Below are 27,197 nucleotides of genomic sequence, written 5' to 3' on the forward strand. Positions count from 1 at the left end.
AAACATGTAGGCAAAAGGTTGATATTACCCTAGAGGGAATATTTGAAGACAAGAGACTGGCCAGAGAGCATTGTTGCAATCACATGGCTGATCCGACTATTGCCATGGAGCAGCCATGGTTCAAAGCCAGGTTGGTCGTCTTACCAGCTGGACTTTCTCTCCCACCTTCCTTGGTCCAACTCCCTTCCGAGCTGGAGTCATATACCAGTGTTTTCTAGGCCTCCATATTCTGCTTGCCCCATTGCTAGCTATTGGATGCAAAGTGGAAAAAGGCTTATTAGGGAATCTCACCAACACCTCCCATGGAAGACCCCACATGGATTAATTCTCTCAAAAATTTTTTGTGGGAAAAGGTGGAAGAGGCTTGGAGCTGTAAGCAGTGAGGCTTAGGAAGCATCAGCCCTAGGTAGAGCCTGTACACAATCATGCTTGAGATGTCTGGGTTGTGATTTGGCTTGTCCTATGTTTGGACCTCTTAACCATGGCTGAGCCAACTTGTTGCATTTTGCAGTGGAATCCTCTCTGGATCTGTCTGAACACAACACAGGCTCCCTTCTTTGTTTCCTGCAAATGACAGGAGAAAAAGGTGGTGTTTTCTTTTGGGATTGCATGAAAAAGGATGCAGTAGAGTACCACTCTCCTGATGGTCCTTATTGGAATATATGTTGGGCAAAATAAGAGAAGATGTCTTGCTGCATGCATGCCATATATGTTAGACATGAAATAGAAACAGGAATGGTTGTTTTGTTCCAATTAAGCATAATTCCTGGTCCCACAGGTCTCTGGAATGCTCTTCTGATGGTGCAGGCTCTCACATATTTGAAATCCTGTAGGCCCAAGCAAGACTGGACAATTTTCTCTCAGTATGAAAAGTTTTTATTTTAATAAGACTAAAGAGATTTAATATGTAGGGCTTTTTAATGGCATTCTTTACAATATTTTATAAAAGAATGATGTGTTTGTAAAGCAAATAATCCAAAAGCCTGTCTATTGTTTTTTGCCTCACAAACTCTAATGACATAGAAACACTCCCTTGATGTCAGTTTTGTTCCCTAAATGCTTAACAGCATCTGCAACACAAAGATGGCTGAATCTCAACTCAAATAAAAATGAGAGAATATTTGTGGGTCCAGGAAAGATGCACCAAATATCAGTGAAGGGGTTTAAGAGAAAGGTAAGTGATATACATGTTACTACTGCCACTGCCCTGAAAACGCCAGCTGTCTCTCAAATAACCATGGCAATAGATGTTCACACCTTCAAGGAAGGGTGCTATTGCAATGCTGAAACATGGGTAACCATTTGTCTTTGGAAATGGAGCACTGGATTCCACAAATTATTTCTTCTAGTATCAGTCTAGGTGATCACCATGGCAGATTAATTTAATTAAATCTTTGTAGCAGCTTGGCCATGCAGGCAGGCTCTGAGCAATGGTGCAGTCCCTTGAGGCAGCTATCACGGGGGCTGGCTGGGATCAGCAGCCTCCAGTCTCTGCTCAGCTTTCCATTTGAATTCAGTGCTGATCTGAGACATAGTGCTGTGAAATGAGAATGCTGAGCCTACCCAACTGGGCTGTTGTAGAGATACACCAGTCAGCAAGGAGACTGCTCTGGGACAGTATGTGGGGCTGCAGGCACAGAGAATCCCAGACTTGGCTCAGGACCAGACTGAGACCAGTTCTAGTCTTGCCTGCATGATTTCAGCCTTACCGTGCAGCTAACGCGGGCATACTGCATGTGTATGCACTCAAATGCCTAAGGTCATCTCATCTGAGTTAGCTGGGCTGCAGGACCATCTCTGTTTGCAAATCCTATTTTAGAGAGTCATTTCTGAAAGCATCCATTGGAGATACTTGTCTCCATTATTCAAATTCAAACTTGTATTTCTTCTTCTCACATGCTCTTCCATTTTTATTCTCTGTTTCCATTGCTAGTGGGAGGACTGAATCTCATGTTGGTCATTTGGCCCCCTTCAATTTAATGAGTTTTGTAATTATATTCTGGTTAGAGCTACAGGAGCCAGTGAATGCTATTACATGATTATTATAATACAGTCACCAGTATATAACTGAATGCTTTTTAAAATATTGGGATAAAATTTCGGAGCCAAAAGAGATATATTTACTATCAGCCTCTTTTCCTTTTGCCAGTGGTAAGGAATGAATGTAAAGAGTGAACAGGGGAAAGTGTAGTAGCTGATACCAATTCCAGATGTTCTGCTAAAAGGTACTATTTATAAGAGGATATTATTGGGAACAGTCCTGAACTAATACCTAAAGGATTACACTAACTATACATTACATACACACACACACATATATGCATACATATTCCCACCACCAATGTGAGAATTCTACAAGTCTGGTGGGGAAAAAGTGAAAAACATTGGGTCAGTGAAAATGGAATAGTAAAAATATCTCTTTTCAACTTTAAAGCAGAAATGTAAAGGCTTGGGATCTCTAGCTAAGTTCTCTAGCTCAAATTACCAAAAGAACACTTGACATTCAATGATTCTATGATTCTTAGCTCTTAGTAAAATTCATGGAGAGAAGATCTGAACCTCAATTTCAGTTCTGTTCTGTCTAAAGGTCAGAAAAAATTAGGGTTTGTCTGAAAGTTTCTATCTAATCCACAAAACCACAATGGATATTGCAAAACTTCTGAGCTTGATTTTCTTTGCTGGTGATTGGAGTCCCTCAATTCTATTCTCAAGTGAAACAAAGACCAAAAACTGAGAGAAAAAAATGGAAGTGAAGACAAACATTTCCAGTCCTTGAGTGATATTTGCTCAGCTTCTAGATGAGTTCGGGACTCAGTGGAAACTGAAGAATTCAAACACAATTAAAATTGCATAATCCATTTTTAACACATAAGGAACAAATGAAACGGTATAAAAATTGTAGGTGAGAAAGTTAAAGAAAACCCAGGAAAAAACCCTGACAAAACATTCAGAGGCAGGTGGCCTCTTCACTTTCATTTACCACACTTCCATCCCCTTATTAGATATATGAGAACAAAAGTGTGCCTGATGCTTTACAGCCACATAGGAAGATGCTGTCGCTAGCTGAAATTTCTCTTAGAATCCTGATGGTAATGGGACTCCATGTGTGTCTGGGCTGCCTGCACAGCACTCATTAAAGACTTCAGTTTTCCCTGAACAGCTTGTACCTATTCACATGTCATAGGATAATCTTCCAATTACCCTGGAATGAAAGAGTGAAACAAGTTGGGAGATGCACAGTTTCAAACTAAGGATTTGGAGATTAGGCAGGGATATGTGTTTCAGACAAATCCTCATGTATTAAAGAGTGTGTTTGTTTTAATGACAACTTGAATACTGCATCACCTTCTCTAATAGGGCAGCAATTAAACCTTCAGATATGTCAATTAGCTACTGATGGGCTGATTTCCTGTTTGTTAGTGTACCAGTGGAGACTCATATGGCTCTGGAAAGTTTCAAGACTGCTGTCTGGGGCTTTTTGCACTTCAGGGACATTTCTTGCAGGCATTAAAACCCTGCTTGATTCCTCATCATTAAATATCAGCTAAAGTCCAGGAGCAGAGGAGAACTTCAGGCTTGAAACCAGCAAAACTGCAGAAAGTGAGCTGCTACCTCATTATGATCATAGAGTCAATAAAGTCACCTGATGGCAGATTTAGAGGAACTCATTAGGAGATGGAATTTGGTTGTGCAGACAAGCTGCTGTGATTCTGGAATGAGGCCCTTTCATTAAGGTCTTCAAATAGGATACAACGCAGAGGGAGGGGGAGCCTGCAGGGCATTGCAGCTTAAAAGCATGGCAATAAGGATTCTATATGCATAGAGCACTCTACATTGCAAGGCAAAGGAGATAAGGTCTTAGGTGATATTTAAAAGAAAATAAACGAGAAAGGAATTTAAGACACCTATATCCCCTTAAAAGTGATATTTTGTAATTCTGACTTAGAGTGAAAGCTATGACATCCAATGAGAATACAATGCAACAGACCTTTTATTGCCTAATCTCTATGTAAATTTACTGATTTCTTATTTTTGGAACTTAACTTTTTAAAGCATAATTGAATTAATCTAAGTCAAAACAAACCCAAAGCTTTTCGTGTGGCCAATCCATTTTTCTGTTGTTTCTCCAGTCTCATTGCTGCTAAAGGCAAATATCTAGCACCCAGCTTCTAATCAGTGAGCTCTGTTCCTGCAGCACTCCTGAGGCTTTACCTCAGGAAGGTGGAAAGATAAAGCTCCTAAAAAGCATAAGTCTAAGACACACAAGTCATAGAGATGTCCTGTAAAGCCAGCCCAGAGCAGCAGAAATGCTGTCTTGTACGCAGTGTGCACCCTAGTGAGCTGCTGAGCTGTGCATAAAGAAGTAGAAATAGGTGCTATAATTTTGATCCAGAGAGAAAACCACCCCTAACAATTCCCCTTTTGAGAATCACCGATGTAGCAAAAGTCTAGCTATAATGAAAGAGAATAAAGCTCCTGGATTCTTCCACTGTGGACACTGCAATTTTGGTTACGGCGAACTTAGAAAGAAAGTGAATGGAGTGGAGTGGCTTAATTATAAGAGGGCTCGCTGTGGTTACTTTAAAATCTTGGATATGGTGTAGGGTACTTTTTCTCCCATCCATCTCTTTAAAACTAAGGAAGGTCAGGAGTGTTCTGGACAGTCCCCCAGAAAGCACACAGTTGGTGCAGTCTGTACTTGAGCTGCTATTTTTTTCACCATTCTACATTTGCCTTGAAAAAATTTAGCATAAAACTTTGTCCAACAGCATTGCGATGCAAGGAAACACTGAAAAATTTAGCTCTGCTAGTGAGATGGGTGCATGAAAACAGCAGGTAAATAACAGATTATTATTCTATCTCTGACTAACTTGAAAAAAAAATTAGAAACCTGGAGAAAGAAAGTATGCATCTTTTTATGTGCTGGAAGCTCAAACCAGCTTAAACTGTCTGATACTTAGTTTGTTGTAACTGACCTGGCTCTGTGAGCAGTTCCAAAGCCATGTTTCTAGAAAATACAGTCTGTGTTTAGCTTATAGCCATGAATATGTAAAGGTCTTTACCCGTGTGTTATTTGTCTGCCATGCTCCTGTTCCTGTGCTTAGCTGTCCAAATCAGAACAGGCTGTCTAGTCTTCCTTTCTGCACTGCCTGAAACCAGCAGGAAGTTTCTTGAAAATGTTCATACAAAATGTTAAAAGAAATCTCTCTGCACTGCTTGCTTGTTTGCTTCTCAGAGACAGCCTTGTGAATGAGTCTGCTGCTTTTCTTTATACTGACTTTTTTTTCTCATTTGTGTTACCACAGCACCTTGCAGGCCAAATTGTGGTCTAGAACCACTGTGCACCAAGTGCTGCAGAAACATGAAACAACCAGGCTCCATCCCGAAGGGCATAAAATTATATAATGGAAATATAAGACCAGTGACCACAGATGGATAAGAATAAGGGAATAACAAGATCATACTAGGGGGTGCCTTCCATGCGCCTGTGAGCTAACCATGTTCAAGTTTTTGGCAAAGGAGAATTTTAATAAGGGATTCAAAGGAGGATAACAGTTGGTTTTATGAATGCACATGCAGGCTCTTCTTAAGCCTGAGGGGCAGCAAGGGAGAAAGCACAAAAGATGCTTGTTGGAAAATTTAACAAATTGATCAATTGAAGCTGGCATCTGGGGCCGACTGATGCTGGGTATTTATATTTTGATAGTGAATAAAAAGTGACAAGTTGGGAGTAAGCCATGAAGGGCTTTGAAAGTTAAGAGAGTCACAATAAGCTTGATGTCCCAGAGGAAAAAGGAATCATTGAAATGGTTCAAAGATAATGGGTATAGTCAGAACAACAGGCCAGGAAAATGATTTATATAGCTGGGGCCTGAAATGAGCAGGGCAAGAGCACTTTTGTGAGGACCACAGAAAAGGGCATTGCGCTAATCAAGATGAGCGACGGGACAAGAGCTTCAGCAGTAAGTAGAGACAATAAAGACTATTGTTTACAGATAGCATGTGGAAACACGATGTGGACTGAATTGGCAACACAGATGGGAGACTCAGCGAGAAGACGGGATCTCGTGCTTCTGCATGTGGACATCCAAGTCTGAAGGCAGTGCTGCTCATCACAATCAAAGATGAAGATAAGGGAAAGGACTTATGAACATTCAGGGCTTTTAGTCACCTCAAGTGTGATATCCAAACTTATCAAGGCTCTCATTTGGATAGAAAGACACGTGTCTAGAATAAATTGCCATGGAACAGAGCAATGATTCTGTATTATGGAAACTGTGATTTGTTTGCATGAGCATATGAAATTATCAACAATAGATAGAAGGGAAGAAGATGCTTACAGAAAGCAGGAGAAGGGAAGACACTTTGAGGGAAAAAGGCAGGGAAATATTTGGAGTCAAGAAAGAAGAGGTGGTCAAGAGGAGTCTGTTTGAAAGTGTTTGTGATGCTCACAGGTCCAGAAAGGTGAAGATGGAGTAGGAGTGTTGAGATGTAGCTGAGGAACTGCCATTATGGTTTCTGCAAGGTAAAGGGGGAAGAGAACACATGAGGACTTTAAGGTAGCTCCAGAAGAGAGGAATTCATGGAGTTATTGTACAGAGAATCTTCAGTCTGCTTACAGGGAAAAGAGATGGGTAGAAATTACAGCTGTAAGTGGGGTGAAAGGAAGGAGATTTTATATAGGAGAAGAAACAAGGTATTTTTGAAGTGTGAGGAGAGAAAAGAGCCAAATGAGAATGAGAGGTGAAGGAAAGAGGAAGGGAACAGATAAGAGCAAACATTGAGACTGGAAGAAAGGTTAGGATGAGGTCACTGTGACAAGTGAAAAGTCATCTAGAAAGAATGTTAAAAAAAAATCCAATTTTTAAATATATCTTACAGGCTATTTGTGGGAAATGCATTTGGAAAGATCTGTTTTGAAGACCTAAGCACATGCAATCAAGAAACAGAAACATAGACAAATAAGACATGCTAATTGAAGCAGCTCAGTTTTCAGTTCAGGTTTCCTAAGCAGGGCATTTGTGAAGAAAAACAAAACATCTTTTGAGAGTGGAAAACTACAGAAATATGAAAAAGAAGTTCTGAAGGCATATGACTTTCTAGCTTGGCATTGACCTATTTCAAAGGCAAGAAGAACATTGGGGAGTTCAGAATGAGAAATAAGGGGGTTCATTTTTCATCAGAATAGTACTGAAGGCTACATTGTGTTCACAGCAATGTTCTGCACTTATACATGTCTTTATGGTTTGGATTTCACATCATGGTCTCATCTTTGCTTAAAGTGACACTTCATTGAAAACTTAGTTCAGCAGAAAATTCCTTAAAAAGTTAATGTTTTTAAAATAGAGAATTTTCCAGAAGTCTACCTCTTTGAAAACCCTTCTGACAAAGTGCTAATGACATTCTCACGGAATCTTGCCTGTTTTCCAAACATCTTACCTGAGTGCCTGCTCTGGGAGCCAGGTCTCCAGGACTTCTTGCTCTATGAGAGCAGTTCTCAGATGAAAGAAGGAGGCAGGAGGCTTGGAGTTTAACCTTCCATATTTCATCTAGGTTTGAAATCAAAGATTTAAAATACCTTCAAAAAGTTTTCTTTGCCTTCTTTATGAGACTTCTGATGTTTATTCGAAAGTGAAATTAATTATTTTTCCTCAACACTTCTGAACATGCTGCGGAACACAAATACCAGCTTTTGAACACCATAAATGCTAAACGCCAAAGCGAAAAATCAACACATGCCTTTCAGTCATTAAGAAACAGTATGAAATAAAACAAGTGTTGCTTGCACATTGTCAAATGTGTGCATTTTGGGGGAAATTCCAGTAAATTAATGAAAGTGTTGAATTCACATTAAGACTTCCATTGAATAGTGCCTGGATTGCGATAATTAACAAATGTTGTTTGTGTTATATGGAGCAGATGAAAATTAGCTGCAGTTTGGGGTGAGGGGAATGTATAATTGGGTATTGGTAGTGCTTTTTAGGAAACGGCACAGACATCTGACTTCTTCATTTTAGCTGAATTTGTGGATGAATCAACTGATCAGGACAAGTAGCCCTATTAAAATAGCAACTTAATATTTTGTCTTTGCAGATCACATTTTGTACATAGTCTTACAAAACATGATATTTTTAAGAGAATGCTGCCTAAACTGCATGAGCTAGGCTATGGAAAGTTGTGGAAAAAAGACTTAGGAACAACAAAGTAAATTACGTTGAAATACATGAAATAGGGGAATTTTAAAAACAGATGTTGAAATCAATCCTGTAAACACAGGTAGGTCAGGCCTACCTGTGTTGGACCTCTAAAGCACTCACTGTTAGTAAGTTGATCTGTTTTTAAGGGGCAGAAGTGCTGTCAGAATAAGCTACTGGGACAACATCTAACTGTTACTATAGTAAATGTGTCCTATGCTATACAAAATCATTATGTTGTGTGGTTGCTTATGAGTTAAGTGCATATGGGACAAAAAAGTTGAGCGATCACAATAACTTCTAGTTTAGAAACTTGAGAGGAACAAACAGACAACTATCACTGACAATTTTTATTTTTTTTTTATTTTAAGGTAAGCTGATCCTAAAGTAAAGTAATTTCAAAGTAGCCTGGAAAGCCTATTTTAGTTTTCAAAATAAATTCTGAAGAAAGGTCACTGGAAGGGCAACATCATGGAGGTGGAAACAGCTTGAAAACCACCGAGAGCATACAGCATCTCTTCCCAACACCCATTTGCTACACAGAAATCACAGTGTACTACCTATTATCCATCTGCAACCAACTTTGAATGAGTCAACACCTAACATAATAGGACCTTGCCCCAAACACTCACTTCTGCTTCCTTCATGATAGTCTCTGCCATGGCTGAACATCTTTTTTAAGTTGCCTCATAAAGTCAGTGTGTATAATTGTGAGTGGATATATTCCTTAATGTTGAAACAAATTGGAAAGGGAGTTAGGAAATGCTTCTAGCTTTTGAATGATTAGAAAACTGTGATGTTTAGCACTACATGTGTGTATAATTGTGACATTGCTCAGCTTTTATCATGGGGTGTGATAATTATTTTGTATTTAAATAAAATAGCACAACTGCACAAACACAGTATTTACTGCAGGTTGACACCACTGTGCAACAAAGGTCCTTTTTTTCTTTCACAAGGACAAAACTTCCAAAGTTGTAGTGACAACAGTTTTCTTAATATAATTTGCTTCCTTTCACAAAATCACAGCATTTGATTCTTTGGGAAATGTAAAGATAGAATGCTTTCCTCAGATATACACACTGGGATAATGTTTGCTTATCGGTATATTTGACTTAATTAACTAACTAATTTTATATCTCCAAATAGGATTGCAGTTTGCAAATGGATTCAGAAAAGAAGCCCCCCACCCCAAAAAAAAAAGGATGGAGAAATGAAGTGGGGGAAAAAAGCAAGATGTAGTGGAAAAAATAGTAGAAATAATATACCTAGATATACTATTAAAGGAAAAGTAATCATCCATTAGTTAAATTAAACCAAAATTTAATGTATTAGATTATGTTATCTAACTGTTCTGAGGGATCTCAAAGAAATCTCTTAAGCATGAGTTAAACTTATTTTCATTCCTAAGAAGTTTCTGCTAACTATGAAAATTGGTGGATGCTTCAAATGGTGTATGGGCAAAGACACAATGACATAGTTGCGTTTTTTAGTTGCTGCAAGCTTTAATGTAACATATAGAAAAAGAGCAAGTGCCAATCTGTTGCAAAGTGATGCAGATTCTACAGAGATCTTGGTGATATTCCATGACACCTACAATAACACCTCAATAGCATAGTCATAACTATGTATTATATTAAATGTGCATTTTTTACTTTAGAGAAAGCTTCCATAATGTCAACAGTGCTAAGCTGCTTTCTGAAAGAACAAAATGTGAACTATTCACTATGGACAATTCTGACACAATGGAAAGATACTTTGGTAAGAAAATATATTTGTCTTTCACAGACCTAAAAAGTCCTTGGGGACAGAAGTAAACCCAGAAACAAAATCTCCTTGGACATCAGTATAACTATCTCTTCTGTTTGTTAATATTCACCTTTTACTACTGACTGTGACAAATGGTTCTCTCTCAACAGAAATAATATTATTTTACTGTAACTATTCAAAAACTCTTAGTGCTTTCTAACATGAAGCTAGTAGAGTTCACAAGAAGCCAATGTGGGACCTTATTTAATATTTTTCTTAATGAATGCCACAATTAGATTTATATTAACAAAGTTTCCTAGACCTTCCAAATTGGAAGATATTGTCAGTATTTGTGAGAATCAGAATGCCTACCCAACAGAAAGTATTGCTTGAATGATTCTGAGGAGTTAGGGAGTTACAATACAATACAATGATAGTTAACAGTAGAAAATGTTCATTTAGCATCTAATAACAAGCATTTCTGCCCTAGGACAGGAACTTTTGACTTGCCAACAACTGCTGCAAAAAAGGCTGATGGATACATGGCCACAAGCAGTAACATGCCATCCCGATTGCACTGGTGAGGCATTTCCAACAGAGATACGGAAGTTAGAAAGTGTTGTGCTAGGTATGAGTAAGAGCCAGCTAGAATTACTGTGAGTGTAGTTGTGTCCTTGCATATTACACAAAAAAGCACTGGTTGGATGATCCAGGAGCTGCAAGTTTGATGGATGAGATGAAAGCAGGAAAGCAAAGTCTGGGAGAAGGATATAATTCTACAGTGGTAGGAAGGATAAAGAGCGGGTAGGGAAAGCAGTATTTCAGTGTTATTCAGGTCAATGTTGATACAAACACAAATGAAAACCACTGACCACAAATATATATATATATATTTAAAACTAGAAGCTTTTGAACCACCAGAGTGGTGAAGATCTAGAAAAGCTCTTCTGCAAGAGACCCTAGAATGCAACCCAGCTAGTTTTACAGCAAGTTCAGAGTAAGTTCTGAAAATTTAGAAATAGGGTCTAGGGAAATATTCTGTTGGTTTTCATTTGGCACTAATTAAAATGTTCTTAACATATTGCTGATTGGTTGAGACAATAAGTATTTGGATTTGCATCAACAGGAGATTTCTATCACTTTGTATTTCTGTATAAAAACTTAAGTTTTACATTTATGTAAACTGTCAACACGACAGTGAGATATTCACTCCTCATTGTAAAAGATGTGGTCCTGGAAACCTAGTCAGAATAAGAGATAAACACCACCAGCACTGTTAGGAATTACGTCTGTGTTGGTTTTAAGAATTAGCTTACTGTTTCAGATAATTTGGTAGGATAAAATTTGACCCTTCAAGCACGCATCTATAAATGGGCACTTAATTTTTTTCTTTCTATATGTTCTTACCTAGAAGAAACCCTGAGTATCTCCCAAGGATTGCAACAGCAGAACACCAAATATTAAACTCAGTTGGTGGCATTTTGATCCCTCTCTTTTCTACAGTACTGCTGGCAGGCCAGGTAATCAGATTATCCTAAAGAGCACAAGGTATCCTTTCCAAGGTACTTCCCCATACAGTTCCCTGGTGCATCCATTTTGGGCTGACACAGGCCTCTTCCACTAGTATAATGCGTAATGAAAGGAAATATAGTAGTGTCTGTAAATGATAGCCTCTGATGTGGGAATTGTAACAATGTGATGGAAGTTCAATTCTCTGTTTTTCTTTCCCCCTTAGTAGTCACTGAAATGTACTTAAAATTTTTAAAGCTGTTGCTGTTATGATAATATTTTATGAAACCTTTTTCTTTTCTTTAAACCTAAATTTTGAGCCTATTCTAAATGAACAGTGTCCCTTTGACATTCATGGGATTTATGGGCAAGCATGGAGGGAAAATACATCCCTTTGCTGGATTTGAGTCAGGAGGATCCCAGAGGCATATACTGTACTTCTGAATTTCCTTCCACTTTTCATGACTGTAATTCTTGTGTCCTCTTTTGCATACATAATTGATTAATCTGTATTTTTAAAGGTTTAACACATTTCCTCTTTTTAATCTGGAGGCACATGATTTCATTTTCATTATACTCCCAAGGTCTCTGACTTCTGTTTTCCATTTCCCTACCCTGCCATCTAAGGGAACAAATTAGAGAGAAAATAACATTTTTTGGATTATTGGGATAAGGAGAGAATAATACAAAGCAGCAAACAAAAGAGGAGAATTAAATGAAAATGCAAAGATTCCCTGAAACAGAAGCAGGGAAATTAAAATTACAGTTTGTTCTGCCAGTGTCTCTCTTAAACCGTGAGGGAAGACAACCCGTATCATCACCAATGTCCTATTGTCATAGTTCCCATTAAGATAGCTGAGTCCAGAATCCCACAAAATTCCCACTGATTGAAGTCACTTAATCAACAAATTCCTTAGATTTGCTGGCCCTACCTCCCTACATTTTTAAGACTTAAGAGAAGATCCATTTAGAGACTGGGAGGCTTTTCAGATGCCTAACTGTTGCTAGGCCTGTTCTAATCTGCATAGATGTTGTGGTGTCCTAAGCATTCTACACTTTCACTCCTAGGATGTGTTTTGTAGGGAAGCATGACAATTCGCCCTGGATCATGACCCATGAAGCCTCTCGCAGCAGGCTGCCTGACTTGCCCATTGCATGGCTGGGCACCAAAATCTCTTTATAGAATATGCCCCTGGCCACTCCTGGTACCCTTAGTATGGAGAGAAATCTATCTTTATGCCTTGAGACAGCAGCACTTTTTTCTGGTAAATTGTCAACTTACGGGCTTCTACTTTTGCAAACCACCATGAACCCAGAGTGAGTCTGGCCCATTCAACAGATCCGACTTTGTATTTTTACAGGTTTCAGTCCCCACTATTCAAAGGAAAATAAATGGAATGAAGTGTGAGGGAGCTGACACTGGGGAGGTTTTCATCTTCTCCCTGAGTGTGTATCATGAGTTAGATTGCTAACTTCATCACTAGCCAAGATGCATTTTTACTTATAACTCAAAGCAAGAATTAAACATGTAGATTTACAGTAATGTAAAATTACAAAAATTTACAAGAACAAAAATGCATTTAGTAGGAGTCTTAATAAACATCTAACAACGTTAAGTCATCATCACAATGTTTCAACTGACTCGTATGGCTGGCTGTATGGACTCCATAGCCCGTTCAAGGTCTAGACTGCCTTGGACAGTCCTTCAGCCTACATCTTTCCTCACCTTTTAAAAATAAGTGCAGCAGCTGCTTCAAACAACTACCCCAAGCAACTTCTCCAGCCAAAGGTGTAATGACCTCCTCCTTCCTCTCTTTTCCTGTTTACCTGCCCTTGGTCTCCATGACTGGGCACTGAGCATTTGGAAATTAGCTCATTTCCTTCCCCCACTGCTTAAGCTTGCTTGATTATTATTTCTATTGTGTTTGCACCTTTTTTCTACCTTCTGAAAACATGCTGGTACAGCTTTATGTGGGACATCATGAGGCATATTGAAAACAAGATCATCTTACCAGAACAGTAACTATCCTCATTCCACAAATGTCATATAAAAGCTAGGTGCGATACAGGAATGGTGGTGGTGGAACCAGGAGCCTCAAGCACCTGTTCCCAGTGGAAATTCTGGACAAGGGGTGGGAAGGAGAGTGCCTGTGTACTTGCCTAATTTGTTAAGGTGCTGATGGAATACATTTTTTCATAATACCAAATCGTAAACTGCTTTACGGTTGATATCCTTGAGTCTGATTATAAGTTTGCAGGATTGAGAGAACAAAGGGGTTTGTTGGAGTGGGCTTGCCTAAATACAGGAGGAGTGAATCCTGCTTCCTGCCCCAAGTGTGAATTAAATGTTTTCCATTTGGAGCACAGTCGAGACAGGGCTGGGAGCAGGAAAAGTCCCCATTTTCCTGACTCAGGGAAGAAAGCCTTTTGTTTTACTTTGTTCCTTTCCCTGTTCAACTCATATTCCTTACAGCTTTGGCCCAGTCTCACCAGGAAAAAAGAATAATCCACCTTTCACTGTTCATACTTTGAGCAACATTACTGTTGCTCATGTACGTGTGTTACAAGTGTGTGAGGAATGATCATTCTCCCCTCCTGTTCCCAGTTTCTTCAGCCAACGACTTCTAAATACAAATGTATTGGTAGTCCTGGCAGACGAGTATAATCAGAGGTACCAAAGTGTCACATCAGTGTAAACACCTGTACTGCGTTGGGGTTTATCTTATCTCTTTATCAACGTGTATGAAAGGAATTAGTTCAGTAATTTGTATTGTCAACAATGCTGTCTGGCCTGTTAACCAAACTACTGAGCTCCAGAAGAGAGATGGGCTTCGTGCTACCCATCAAGTTCAACGAATGAAGACATTAGTGTTTTTCTGAAGTGGATTTATTTTAACTGTTCAGCTGCAAGTACACATGGAGGCTCCAAGGCAGATCAAAATAGTTCCAGAAACTACTTCTTCACATTTCTCAAGCAGACTATCAAGTTACAAATATTACATCATCAACACAAAGTGTCTTTGGCTGACCACTGCAGAACCCAGTCCTTTAGGTTTCACTGCACAGGCATTTCTGTGTGTCATGCATGCTCTGCTAGCTCATGTTCTCGGAGACTTTGTAATCCTTCACTGAACAACTCGGGGGCGAGAAGGGGTGTGTGAATTCTGGAAAAGCTCTTTTCAGTTGTTTTCCTGTCTACCAACATTAGCCTCCTTTAATGCTGGCATCTGTCTGACTTCTGTGGTCTGCTGGAGGATAGTTAGCATTTTTTGCTGGATATGTTCCATTTCCCTTATCTCAATGTAAAAGGAATATGATTCCTGTTTTATAAGAAAGACAAATGATTACCTAGTAACTACAGAGGTGAAAGTAGGAGGTCATTTCCCCATAATCTTTTAGCTGATTTGAGTTGTTCTCACCAAAAGCAGATGTCATTCCTGATAATTAAGAGAACAATTTTTTGAAGGAGGTGCTATAACCTCCATTCATGAGAACAGGCAATATATCCTGCATTTCCTACATACCTCTCCTCAGTGGCATCAGTGGGAAGTTTGGGCATGAGTCATAAGAGAGGCAGTGCCCACATTTTTAGCCATTTACAGCTTGAGGTTGAAATACGTCCACTGGAAAAATGCAGCATGGAAGGAGCTACACACTGGTTTTGTTCTGTGTGTCAGTCCCACAAGCCAGTATCAGTAGGGTGCCATGCATGCAGATGAATGGCATATGACTCAAAGCCTTAATGAAAAACAGATTTTCCTAGGTTTTGGGGCTCCAGTAGTAGCCTGTACTTAAAATCTGACTGGTTTTGAATATGGCAAGTAGAATTACTGTTTCTTAATGGTTTCAGGGTAACATTATCTCACTCCTAGTGGTAAAAGAGAGGAGGATGATTTTTGGGTCTCATAAAACAGTGTTGCTGCTCTTGTAAACTATTAAAGTGGGCATGGGCTTTAAAGCTGGTAGGTGTTAGTCATGGGCTCTTTCGGACCTCAGACTCCTCAGATTATGCTGCCTGACCTGGCTGTTTTTCCTCATGCTCGTCCTTTTGTGAAGTCACTGTTTGTCCTCACACAAACTGAAAAAGAACAGTCCTTTTCCTGATGCATCGGCAGAGCCAGGGCGAGAAGAGGGATGTGAAAGGAGTGTTGGTTTTACTGCACAGTTGCTGGCCCATGAAGATCACCTTGCATAGTTGCTACCCTTCTCTAATGGTTACTGGCACATCATCAGTGTGTTATTGTCCACCTACCACAAAGGAGGTGCTGAGGAACAAAACCTCCTAGGAGGGTGGTGTAACATCATTTTCTCTTCAAGACATAATGAAGCTCTAAACATTTTATACTCCAGTCACATAAATTCTCTATTGCAAGAATTTATCTTGATTTGCACTCTAAAGAGTTCATCAAATGTTTTTTGGAAAAGTGTTTCGTTTGCTGTTTTTGATAAAATGACACTGGCAATTCGGGGGCCGGGGGAGGAAAAAAGCATCCTTATATTAACCCCCCCAGTTTTTTAACATTACTGTGGAAATAAAATGTTTTTGCAAGCAGATGAGTCCCAGAGTGATTCCACTAGGCCCCGTTCTCCTTTTATTGATGAAACTCAGCTGATTTCAAGTTGGCTGCCTTCCTCTCACAGGGAAGTCACACAAGATCCTTCTACTAACTTTGAAAAATGCTTTCTTTTGCATCTCACTATTTCCATTGAAAAGTTATCCTAATTGATTCAGTTTACCTTTTGAAACATTAATTAAATTTAAAATATGTGGTGTTGCCAACAAAAAAGAAAAATATTTTTTTAATGTACAACGGAAATCAACTATCCAGTATCTGTGGATGTAACTGAAAGAATACTATTGTAGTTTCATTTTGTTTTCTTGGGAGGAAGAAAGTCTAATTGTTTTTTTAAATGAAATGTTAAGTAGCATAGTTTACCAAGAAGTATAACCACAGACTGGTTTGATGTGTGTTGCACAGCTGGAATTAGAAACACACACAAAAAGAAAGAAAAAAAATAGAAACCACAGAGCTATTTAGCTGAGACAGTAAAGAAGCAAAGAAAATGGCCTGGCTTTTATTTTTGCACTTAAAGATATTATTCATTTTGATAAACGGTATAGTCTTTGCAAATAAATAAACTTATATTTTTTTAACAACAACAAAACAAAACAAGAAAGAAACAGAAAAAGGAAATAGGAAAAACCAGACAGTGAGAACATAGGGATCATTAAGTATGTGATTTCAAACAAAAATGCTGTTAATTAAGGGCAACGCCCAGCTGCAGGAATCTGGGAAAGAGGTTGAAACAAGAAACAAATATCATGTCCTTCAAGTTTAATTAATTTCTTTGGACAATCTCCAAACATGTAAGGGGGGAAAAAAAGGAACATGAAGTAGCCAAAGGAAGAAAAATGTGAAAAGAGAGAGTTCCTGAAATTTGAAATTGTAGCATTTACAGAAATGCAGAAGTCAGTATGTTTTCCTCCCAAAAAGCTGTAACTGGAACTTGAGGTAGAGGTTGGGAAAATGAAGTTTTATGCATTTAAACAAATAGGCTCTTTGGAAGTGTTTGTAGCAGCTGGATGCCATGGCAGCCTCTTCATGCAGCACAAAGTTGTTTTGTGGCAGAATACTCAGAAAAGTGGCTCTCGATTGTAGAAAATACATGCTGCTTCCATGCATTCTAATTGCCCGGGTCATGGTATGGGCCTGACCATATGCCCAGCAAAGCTTTTCCCGTTCGTTTAGAAGTGCCCTCAAGTCAGTTTGTAGCTGGAAATGGGACCAGTGCAGCCAGAGAGGAATAGTGCAGGGAAATGCCCCTGTCAGAACAAATCCCTGCCAGGTCTTACTGAAAAAAAAACAAAGCCAAAAGAATTAGTCAAAGCAAAAGAATATGTATTCCTTTCCCACTCCATTTGCTTTTCTCTTTTTTTTGGTATTGAAGTCTTCCCGTTCATCTCCTTCATCTCAAACTCATCTCAAATTCATCTCCTGCTGCTGTAATGAACTCATGAAAGTGATGAGCAGATGTATTTCTAGCCTCCTTTTTCTTTTCTTTTTTTTTTTTTCTCTTTAATATTTCCTGAGTTTTCCAGTCAGATATCTTACTCTCTTCCACTCCTATGCCTTCTCTCCTCCTTCCACCCCTTTCCATCACTGTGTAAAGAATCCCTTCCATTGCCGGTCACTTCCTTATCGCTGCACTTGGAGCTCAATTTCCTTGTCTGGCCCCAACAGCCCTGTTATTCCCCTCAATGTTTTAAGAGGTTTTCCCACTGCTAATGATGGGGCAAAGCCTGCCAGGGCAGTAAGTAGCCAGAGGGTGAAAAACAAATGGATTTAGAAGGTCCAGGTATATTAGTTGTGCTGCAGATTGCAGGAGGAAGCAAAGAGATAGGCAGTGTGGACAGATACAGTGAACTTGTTTATGGTGAGCACTTGTGGGACTGACAAAGATCAGTTGCTTAATAGAAGTGGGTTCTCTATAAACACTGAATAGATTCCTACTCATGTCCTGTGTGATTATTTTTGGCAGAATTGCATTCTGTCTATTAAAATATTCCTAGATAAGCAAAATTCATTTCAAAAGACATTTTTTAAAGATGTGGAAAGAGTGACTTGGACAATTTATGTCACAATTAAAATACTGTTTAATCGTATACAACTCACCCCACATCTAGATTAAGTACATAAATGTTGGCTGAATCTGCAAAGAGCTGAGGATGCCAAAAGAGTGGCCAGCTTGGCCACTGGCCCTCCAAGGTGCTCCCTGTCTCCTGTGGGATTTGGGGATACTCAACTTTGAGGATCATTTGACCAAAAATATTAGGTGTGTGTTAGTGAAGAAGCAGGAATGTAAATAGAATTTCCTTGACTTGAAAAAATAATAGTTTGATAATTTACTTTAAAGAACGTTAACCAGATTTTTGAAGTTGCTTATTTGTATTTATTATCGTGCAGTTTAAGAGGGGAATTAAACATCTAGGTAACTGTGTTTACAGTTTGAAAAGCATCCTAATGGTCATATTCCTTCCTCTGTAGAAACACTTGCACACTTCTAAACAAGATACTTGTTTCTCTGTGTTGTTTATTGATCTACTGTCTGGCTAATACACCACTCGAAAAGATTCTGAGCCAAACGTACTTCTAATGTGAGCAGATGCAATGACATCGAAATTGGTCTGGCCCTTTGAGTCTGCTTGTGAAAGACATTAATTTGACAATGACTGGTCAAAAATACCTATCTGCTTTAGTTCAAGGCTGCCTCATTAAAACCAGATTTACACAGAGGTAATTTCAGTGAGTTCAGCAGGATTGCTCTGAATGTGCTCCAGGATGATGGAAAGCAACCATACTTGTTTTGAAAGAATCTCTTCCCAATGCCAACACATAAAATAATTAAAACAATTGTTCTTCTTACATGTCAAGCACATTGGAAAGTGAAATTAGAGCAACCTATTTATACCAGGAGAACCAGGTTCTCCTGGTTTGTATGTAGTAACACAGTTATAGCAAGGAGAAGTTCTGAGCACTGTAAAGGAAATTTTAGGCTTTTTCCAGATGAGAAAGGAAATCTAGAAACTTTTTCACTAAGAGTTTAAGGCTGGCATTCTCAAAGCCAGCTTGGGTATTTAGATATTCACCTTGCACTAAAATTAACAAGACTTGTTTGTCTAAAACTTTTTAAGCACTTCTCCCCTCCTCTCTCCCCATCAGATTTGGACTCTGGCCCAGCCGAAAATGTATATGGAATCTTCCTAGGACTAGATTAGAAATACTGTGTAACAGTCTGTGCCCAAATGTGATTGCATGTTTGAATCTTCAGTAACAGATGTAACATTTCTATATGATAAGAAAAACCTTAGCAAATTATGTGAGAAGGTGGGTGTCAGCTCAGTGGTTTGCTCTATCTGCATTTCAAAGGTAATTAATTTGAAATATGATGAAAGGTGGATCATGTCCAGCCTGACACTGTTTGAAAAACTTGTCCATATCCTATCTTTAAATAGCATAAGGGAGATGATGCTTTCAAAGCAATCCCTTTCTCACAGGTCAGTATTGTAGGGAAGGGTAACCTTGTTTCAGAGAAATATGTATTTATTTTATTTTTCTTGGCAGCCCATTTGTTGTCATCAGGGTTCCCTTGGTGGAAATATATTTTTTTTCTTTTAGTTAAGAAAAACATTGTGAAATCTTCAGCTTTTTGAAAAGCAAGGCAAAATTAGATTGGCATTGAAATAGAATAAATGGTATAAATTCAGGTTCATGAGTATTGTGTCTAGCAGAGTGGTACTCTGGTCTCAGTTGCACACTAAAGAAAAAACTCTAGAGTTAACAAGGACTGAGATTTTTGTACGAAATCCATAATTCTGCATTCTTCATCAGGAAAACATTGCTGTTTAATATATTTTATCCATGAGGATGAGAATCACTCTGGGTCTCTTGTATAAGCCCAAACATGTTTGGGCACCTTTGACATTCTGGAAGAAAAGAAAAAAAAAAAAAGAGGCCTCATCCCCTATAGAAAGGAGGTGTTTCTCAGCTCATGAAATGGAGTCCAAGTAACAGCAGCTTCACAACTGACCTGGGAATAAGTACAAGGGAACCTGTTGAAGGCAGAGCAGTCCATGCCCATGTCTTTCAGCTCCAGAGAAACCACAAGCTTCTCTGAGGGCAGGACCCTGAGGTCCTTTATCTGACCCTAAACTCAAGAGGGGCAGGTAGTGAGCATGCATGGGTTGTTGTGTGTCTTCGGTTTTGCAGATAAAGGTATTATCTTTACTGTTACTGTCTTTATTGATTTTGTTGGAAGGACTGGTTTACTCCCCTGGCACATGAGGCTGGGGCACTGAGGTGGGCCAGTTTGTGGGAGTGCCATCCAGATAAGACTGCATTGCTGTTAATAATGTGGGAAAACGATCAGGAGTTATGGTAGGGATAATATCTGCCCCTTTGGGAGGGTGTGTACCTGCCACTTATTACTCATGTGCCCAGTTCTGGGTAGCTTTCCATTTCTTGCTAGGTAACTGGAATCCAAGACTAATTGAGAAGGACATTTTTCTTCACATTTATCTGCAGTTACCTTTTCTCCAAAGCAGACCTCATTCCTATGATTCATGCCTTTGTCACATGCAGATTCACCACTGCCTCAATCATCTCCACCAAGGCCCTGTCCCAGGCATATTTGGAAATGCTTGCATCCGGGCTGCCTTGCTCTCAGCGCACTGTGCTGGCATTGTGAAACATCCTGCCGTCCTGAAGCTGGCCTACCTGTAAGGATAACTCTTACCCTCTGCCAACCATCTGCTTGACATCAGCAGCATTCCTCTGCCTCCAGCGGAGCCCTGGGGAGGAAGACACCTCAGTAAATCCCTGAGTTTCTTCCAGCCTGAGGAGCTCACTTTTGCTGCTGGCAGGCTGCATTTTAAAGTTTATCTCTTTACGTGCTTGGGAAGAGGCAAGGAGTTCTTGTTCTTCTCCACAGAATAAGATCCTGTTTTGGGGTTTTTTTGCTATCTGGGATGCAGAAAGAGTTGCCACTGATTTGACTCTGTGGTTCGGTCTGTGCTGTTCAAAACTCAGAGTCTGGAGAAGCTACAGCCTCATTTTGTTACCACAAGTCTCGACAGATTTTTCAAAAGATAGCAGACCAAATACAGGACCAGTTTTTGAAGTTTTTATTCATCTGTTCTTGCTGAAGGCAGCTTTCTTACTGATGTCTCCCAGACTCAGGCAGTAAAAAACAATGGAGAGGCAACTGGATAAGGACTGTAGAATATGGCCCACTGACCTTCATCCAGGCAGAAGGGGCAGAGCATACAAATCAATCACTGGGCTTATAAAAAACTTACCAGAATAGTATGTATAAATGTATAATGCATCTGTGACTATGAAGCCAACACATTTTCTCCCTGCTCCATTAAAATTGCCTGGTTTAGACCATAAAAATATGCTGCTTTTTGTGTGGTATATAAAGAATATCAACACGAAAAGAATTTATGTGTTTTCCAAGAATTTTTTAATAAAGTCAATGTTATCTGACCATTGCTTCTATTCTTTATGAACAGATATGAGGAGTGATACAATTGCATCGAAGATGATACAGCATAGGTAGATTGCTGGCTGTCTGTAACCTCCTTGAGTAGGCTGGACTCTGGATGAAGGAACTTTTAATGGTTTGGTACACTCAGTGATATTAGACTGCTCATATAATAGGGCTCAGCACATCCTCTTATACAACCCAGCATAGTACAACAAATTAATCACATTTTGGCCTAATGAGTGGGATCTGGAGGGCATAACTATAAACTAAGCTTTCCTCTACTCCACCTCAGAATGTTTCATCCTCCATATTGCTCATGAGTCATATCTTTTCCAAGCTCTGCAGAGCTGTTCTTTGTCTTACTGCACATAAATTTTGAAGGTGCACCTTGACAGTTGTAGGTTTCTGTTTGTTCTTAGTTGTTTGTGCTTCTCTTACCTGGATGGAGATGGCAGGTAGAAGCTCGCAGCTTTGTGGTTGGAACAGAAGACAGTAAAGATTACGTCTCAGTGTTGCCTTAATCCAGTTTCCTATACAAACAAGGTTCACTCTGGTAGGCTCCAGTGTGTCTAAGGAATGATGTTATTATTGTGGTTATCACCTTGAAGCATTAGGCATGTTTTTTAGCTATAGGAAGCTGAGGAATCTCATCTTCTTTGGGATTTTTTGGGAAGCCAGCATAGAGAACAAAGGACAGGCTTGATTTGCTTGCAGTAGTCTATGCTGTTTATGAAGTTTCATGAGCAGGGATTTTTCATGTTATAATAGCAGAAGTATTGTATGGGATACTTTTATCAGGCAAAGGTGAAGAAGGCAAATGCAGAAACCAAAGGCGAGGTCACTGGTTGCCTGGAAGGAACCACAGATGGAAGCAAGCACCGCTTAGGGAGCTGACAGGTCAGAGCCCAGGTGGGATTTGTCTCACCAGGCAATGCTGGAGCAGCCAGATGCCTGCCTCCTCCCGTGACTTCCTTGCAACCAGCAAGATTAATTGGACCTGGATTTCCAAAGACTGAGTCATCCACCCTGTCTAAGTCACCTGTTTTAGGAGCAATGAATTGCAACACAGGGACTGTCAAGGATGTCCAGATGAGAAGTTCAAACCGGACGATGAGCTTTTAGCCCAATAAGTGGAGCTGACATGATGTCTGCTCACAAGTGTGAGTGAAGATTAAATTCTTGTGAACAGTGGAGTTCACTGACCAAATACTTTTATATACATTTAGATGGAGATAATATCATGGCTGCAAGTTCTCCATAAAGCTCTCATTGCTCACCAGCATAATTTTTATCTTGTTACTTTGCTTTTCTGTTTTCCATCCATTAGCTGATCTTAATCTATGTGTGGATCATAGTATGAGTAGTCATGAAGTCGTATATGGTGAAGGATGAGTAGAGGTCTCTGTCATCTTTAGATCATATTACTGTCTTCTGCTTATGAATTTCCTTTGGTTTATCTACTTGGGAAAATGAAAAGTACCTTCCCTTGATTCCTGTCAGCCTTGTTAAATTTTCCCTTTGTGTAGTGTTGTCAGATTTCCAGTTCTTAGCTCAGATATCCCACTGTATCATATGGGGTTTTGTGAGTACTTATTTCTCTTTCTTTAAACTCAAGATCCCAGAATCCTGTGAGCATCGGCTATCATACTGCATTAACTATGTATTCCCTGCCTTCACAGTTGCAAACCAAAATTTGCAAGTCTAGTGCAGTTTCAATTTCTAAAGTATACTCTTCCCTGTCTGAATAACCAGAAGGAAATGAGGAGGTTTCAGTAGTATTTCAGTTGAATTTTAATCTTTATGAAGGACATCTCATGATGTATGAGAGTTAAATTCACTAGTTTCAAACATTTTGATATCTCTGTTTTGATTATGTACTGTGTGGTACCACGTGCATCATTCACCAAATATATTCAGAAAACTTCATAAAAAAGGAAGCGTTTTAGTCCTGTTTGTGTTCCTACTAATGTCTGGAAAGGTAGAAAAAAATCTGATTCTGTCTAGTTTAATAGTTCAATAAATAAACAAAGAAATCCAAGGTCAGAATAAAATTGAGAGGGTAAAATAATAGATCAAGAAAAAGGGTAAGAACTCATCCATCTGCACTATTGCTATGCTTTTGGAAAGGGAAAATTTGAAAGCTTACAATGAGCATAGGATAGATGCACATTTATGGCATTTGGCATTCTTCCTTTGGATTGTCTTTCACCCTAAATGCATGTAAAATGACTACCTAGAACAATTCTTTGTGGCTTAGGATTTTTTTCTAGTTAGTTTTTGACTTTGAGATATTCTGCAAGCTTGCTTTTTCTCTGTAGCTATTCACGGTGGTTACTTGAACTGGTGATGATAATCATAAAACCATGGTTGGTCTCCATTGTAAAATGTTCTCCTGCCTTTGATGGAACACTGGTCTTACTGTGCTGGGTAAATGTACAGATTGTGAAGAGATATTTCCTGCCTAAATACTCTGGTAATTATTTTCAAAACTTGTGTTTGGCTTTATCTTACTGGCTCAAAACTCAGGATTATACATCATATCACATCTCACATTGTTTTCCTTGTCTAGTGTTTTCTTGGTTAGCCAATTTCTGGTCCGTGTCAGTACCAATAACAAGTTAGCACCAGCCTGCAATGTTTATTCAAGTAAAATTTCACAGACTTTTCATTTGCTAGAGTACTACAGGACAGAAACCTTTTAGGTTCAAGCAAAATGATATGTAGCTCTTCCAATTTGTTACATATACTTGATATTGAATTGGTAGGCAAGATTCATATTTGACATGACTGATAAAAATGTGACATCCGCTTTCACTTAAGACTTGTAGATCCCTGGCTGTCCAGGCTTGTTGAAGGACTCTGAAAAGAGCCAGAAAGTTTGGCTACTGTTAGTTACCAATTGGCATTGTATTTCTCTTGGGACTGCTACTGGTAAGGATTACAGCCAGACTAGTACTGCGGATGGTTGGTTTTGATCCATGGGGCTCCTCTCCAAACCTCCAATTTCTATAACTAGTTAGGTGTACTTTTGAGGTCTATCTGCTTAGTCTTTCAGTCCAAGACCTCAAATCTGGATGGAGAGAGCTCAATCTTACTGTATTTTATCTTTCTCAATTTTGTGACTGATAAACTTAAAAAATAGTACCAAAGAAATAAATATAATGATACTTTCAAGCAAGGGGGGCATATTGTGGGATCAGTTGTGATCCTGGAATCCCATGTTTGGTTGGCTTGTTTTGCTAAAGGTCTTTAGGCAGTGGTGTAGCACTAAGCCTTAGTAAAAGGAACATGGCACACTAGTGCATATATTTTTTGGCTTCTTGAGTAGCAGGTCCTTGCTTTTCTTTGAACAACATGGCATGAACTTAAGCTGCAGATTTCTTCTTGTCTCCAATTGAGGGAAAAACCTCCAATCTGGGAAACAGAGAGGTGTAATTCAGGTTACTCCCTTGTGAAACACTGCAAATCTCCTGCGAATCAGTTTCTCCCGGCCTCTTGTGAATGTTCATTACAGAAGAAGGAAGAGGAGGACTCAAATAGTCTGACATAAATGACATGCAAGGAAAAATAACTGCAGGGAAAATGAAAGGCTCTAACAGCATTTTTGTATATGTATGTGTATAGGTACATGGGACTGTTGTCCTCTGTTATTAATGAGAGCTGTGCACGCTGCTGGGTCACACACCAGCAGTAACTTGATCTGCCGTGAATACCTGATCACCTTTCTGCTAAATTAACCAGACAGAGCTTGTGCTGGTTTTATGTTGGCTGCAGGGGAATAGAGAAGACCTCATCTGGTATAAATCCCAACTGTTCAAGCTCCTTAGTGTTTTTTGATGTCCTGACTTTCTATCAACAGAATAACTTTATAGTGAAGTGGTGCGGCTTTTTTGATCCAGTTCTAGAGGCTATAAAGTGAGATTTAATGTCTGTCTGAACTGCAGCCTAATATGGGGTACGATGACAGGAGTAAGGGTGGGAGCACAGTCACCGGCAGTCCCTTCAAAGTATCGTCTGATGCAGTACATGCATTTTATTTGATCAGTTTAGTGGGTGCACAGCTCAGTGTTCCATTCAGAATGAGACTAAGCTGGCAACTGGTATAGACAGATGTGAGAAAGAGATTGAGAGGGGTAGATATAGATAGATATATCACATGAGGTCTTGGTGGGTGAGAAATTCATGCTTTAGATTTCACTAATCTCAGATGTCTCCTGTCTAGATATCAAATATGTTGCACTGTATCTTACTGTAAGGGCAAGTGTCCACCAAGGACAGATTAAGGCCAGTAAATTGGCTGGATTCCTGACAAGATTGGAGCCTGCATGCAGGTGGCCGAGAGAATAAACTAGCAGTTCTCAGGGGGCCCTTAATGCCCATGGAATGCTACTGGATTTACAAATGCTGTTGTCACATCTTACCTGGGACAACTTTAACTGGGGATGCTCTGCTAGTAGCGTAGTAGTAGAGCAGTAACATGTTATGAAAAAGATACTGACAAATGGCCACTAAGCAGTTTTAGCTACATAAGGCCAAGAGGAAATTACTTAGATGCTGTTTATCTTTTTTTTTCTATTGCCATTAAAAAAAAGCAAACAAAGCCCTTGTATGTGCATTTGAACTAGGACAATGGACATCCACCAGCTACTGAAATAATCATTTAAGAGACTGGCAAAATGTCTGAAGGCTGCAAGCTTTCCATGGTATTTGAGAATGCTTTAACTTTAAAATGTTGGCTAGTAGATTTAAGTCTTAGGGAAAAACCTAGTCATTTCCTAGGGGAGTGTCTGAATTCACCTCAGGATATGTCTGTCCAATTCACTGCATCACCAACTGGAAAAAAAAAGAAAGACATTTTGACGGATCCTTTATCCATGTGATATTCCCCCCTCCCTCCCCCGCCCCCTGACTGACACAACTATACTAGGCAATGATAAAGTAGGGTTGGATATGCTAGGAAAAACTGTCTTTTTTTTAATGATAAAGGTGATTTCATTCAAGGAACTGGTTTAAATTCTGCCAGAGCAGTCTATATAAACTCCATTTCCTGAAGTCGGGCTTGTGATCACACCCTGCAAAATACTGCTAAATCCTTTCACATGTAGTTCAATGGCTCAGATAGGAGAGAAGCTGAGACAATTCCCTAGAGAGAGGTTGAAAGTATCCCAGATCATTTAAAGAGGATGTTAATGATGATCTATCTAATTATAACAACGTAAATATCAGCACCATTAGCGATTTCATTTCTTATTATAGCATGGCAAAAAGGAGATAAACAGATTATTTATGCTAGTTCTGTGTGAAATCTATTTTTGTGTCTTTATTGGATGTAGGCTGTTAGAGACACTGTGTTTTTCCCCATATGCTCCCTGCCTGATAATTAATATGTATAGGGTGCTTTTAAAAGCAAACACAGGAAACTCATTCTGCTTGGGTTTTTTAGTGTGTCAATGGTCATATTAAAAAATATCTCAGGCAAAACAGCACAATTTTAAATTTTTTGGAAGAAGAAAATATTCTTCTGAAGAATGTTCATAATAATGAAGTGTTTTAATACAAATATACATCTGAAGTCAGGGAGGGTAAAAGTATCTTGAACAAAACTTTGTTTTTAGGAGATTGAGAGCTCAGACTTTATATGTAAACAGCCCAGAAGTACAGAATTTTCTGCAGAAAATAATACTCTATTTTTCTATG

General features: G+C 39.2%; 1 protein-coding gene across 1 annotated transcript in view; it reads right to left on the minus strand.

The window, feature by feature from the left end:
* Positions 1-7,514: 7,514 nt before the first annotated feature.
* LOC120322625 (translation initiation factor IF-2-like) overlaps positions 7,515-27,197 on the minus strand; it is a 35,857-nt gene continuing 16,174 nt past the window's right edge. The window contains exon 4 of the mRNA XM_039378415.1: positions 7,515-7,550. The gene's annotated coding sequence lies outside the window, so the exon portion shown is untranslated. The remainder of the gene's footprint in view (positions 7,551-27,197) is intronic.

The sequence above is a fragment of the Pipra filicauda genome, unplaced genomic scaffold (assembly GCF_003945595.2).
Source record: "Pipra filicauda isolate LSUMZ 115617 unplaced genomic scaffold, ASM394559v2 scaffold137_size4652046_pilon, whole genome shotgun sequence".
NCBI lineage: Eukaryota > Metazoa > Chordata > Aves > Passeriformes > Pipridae > Pipra > Pipra filicauda.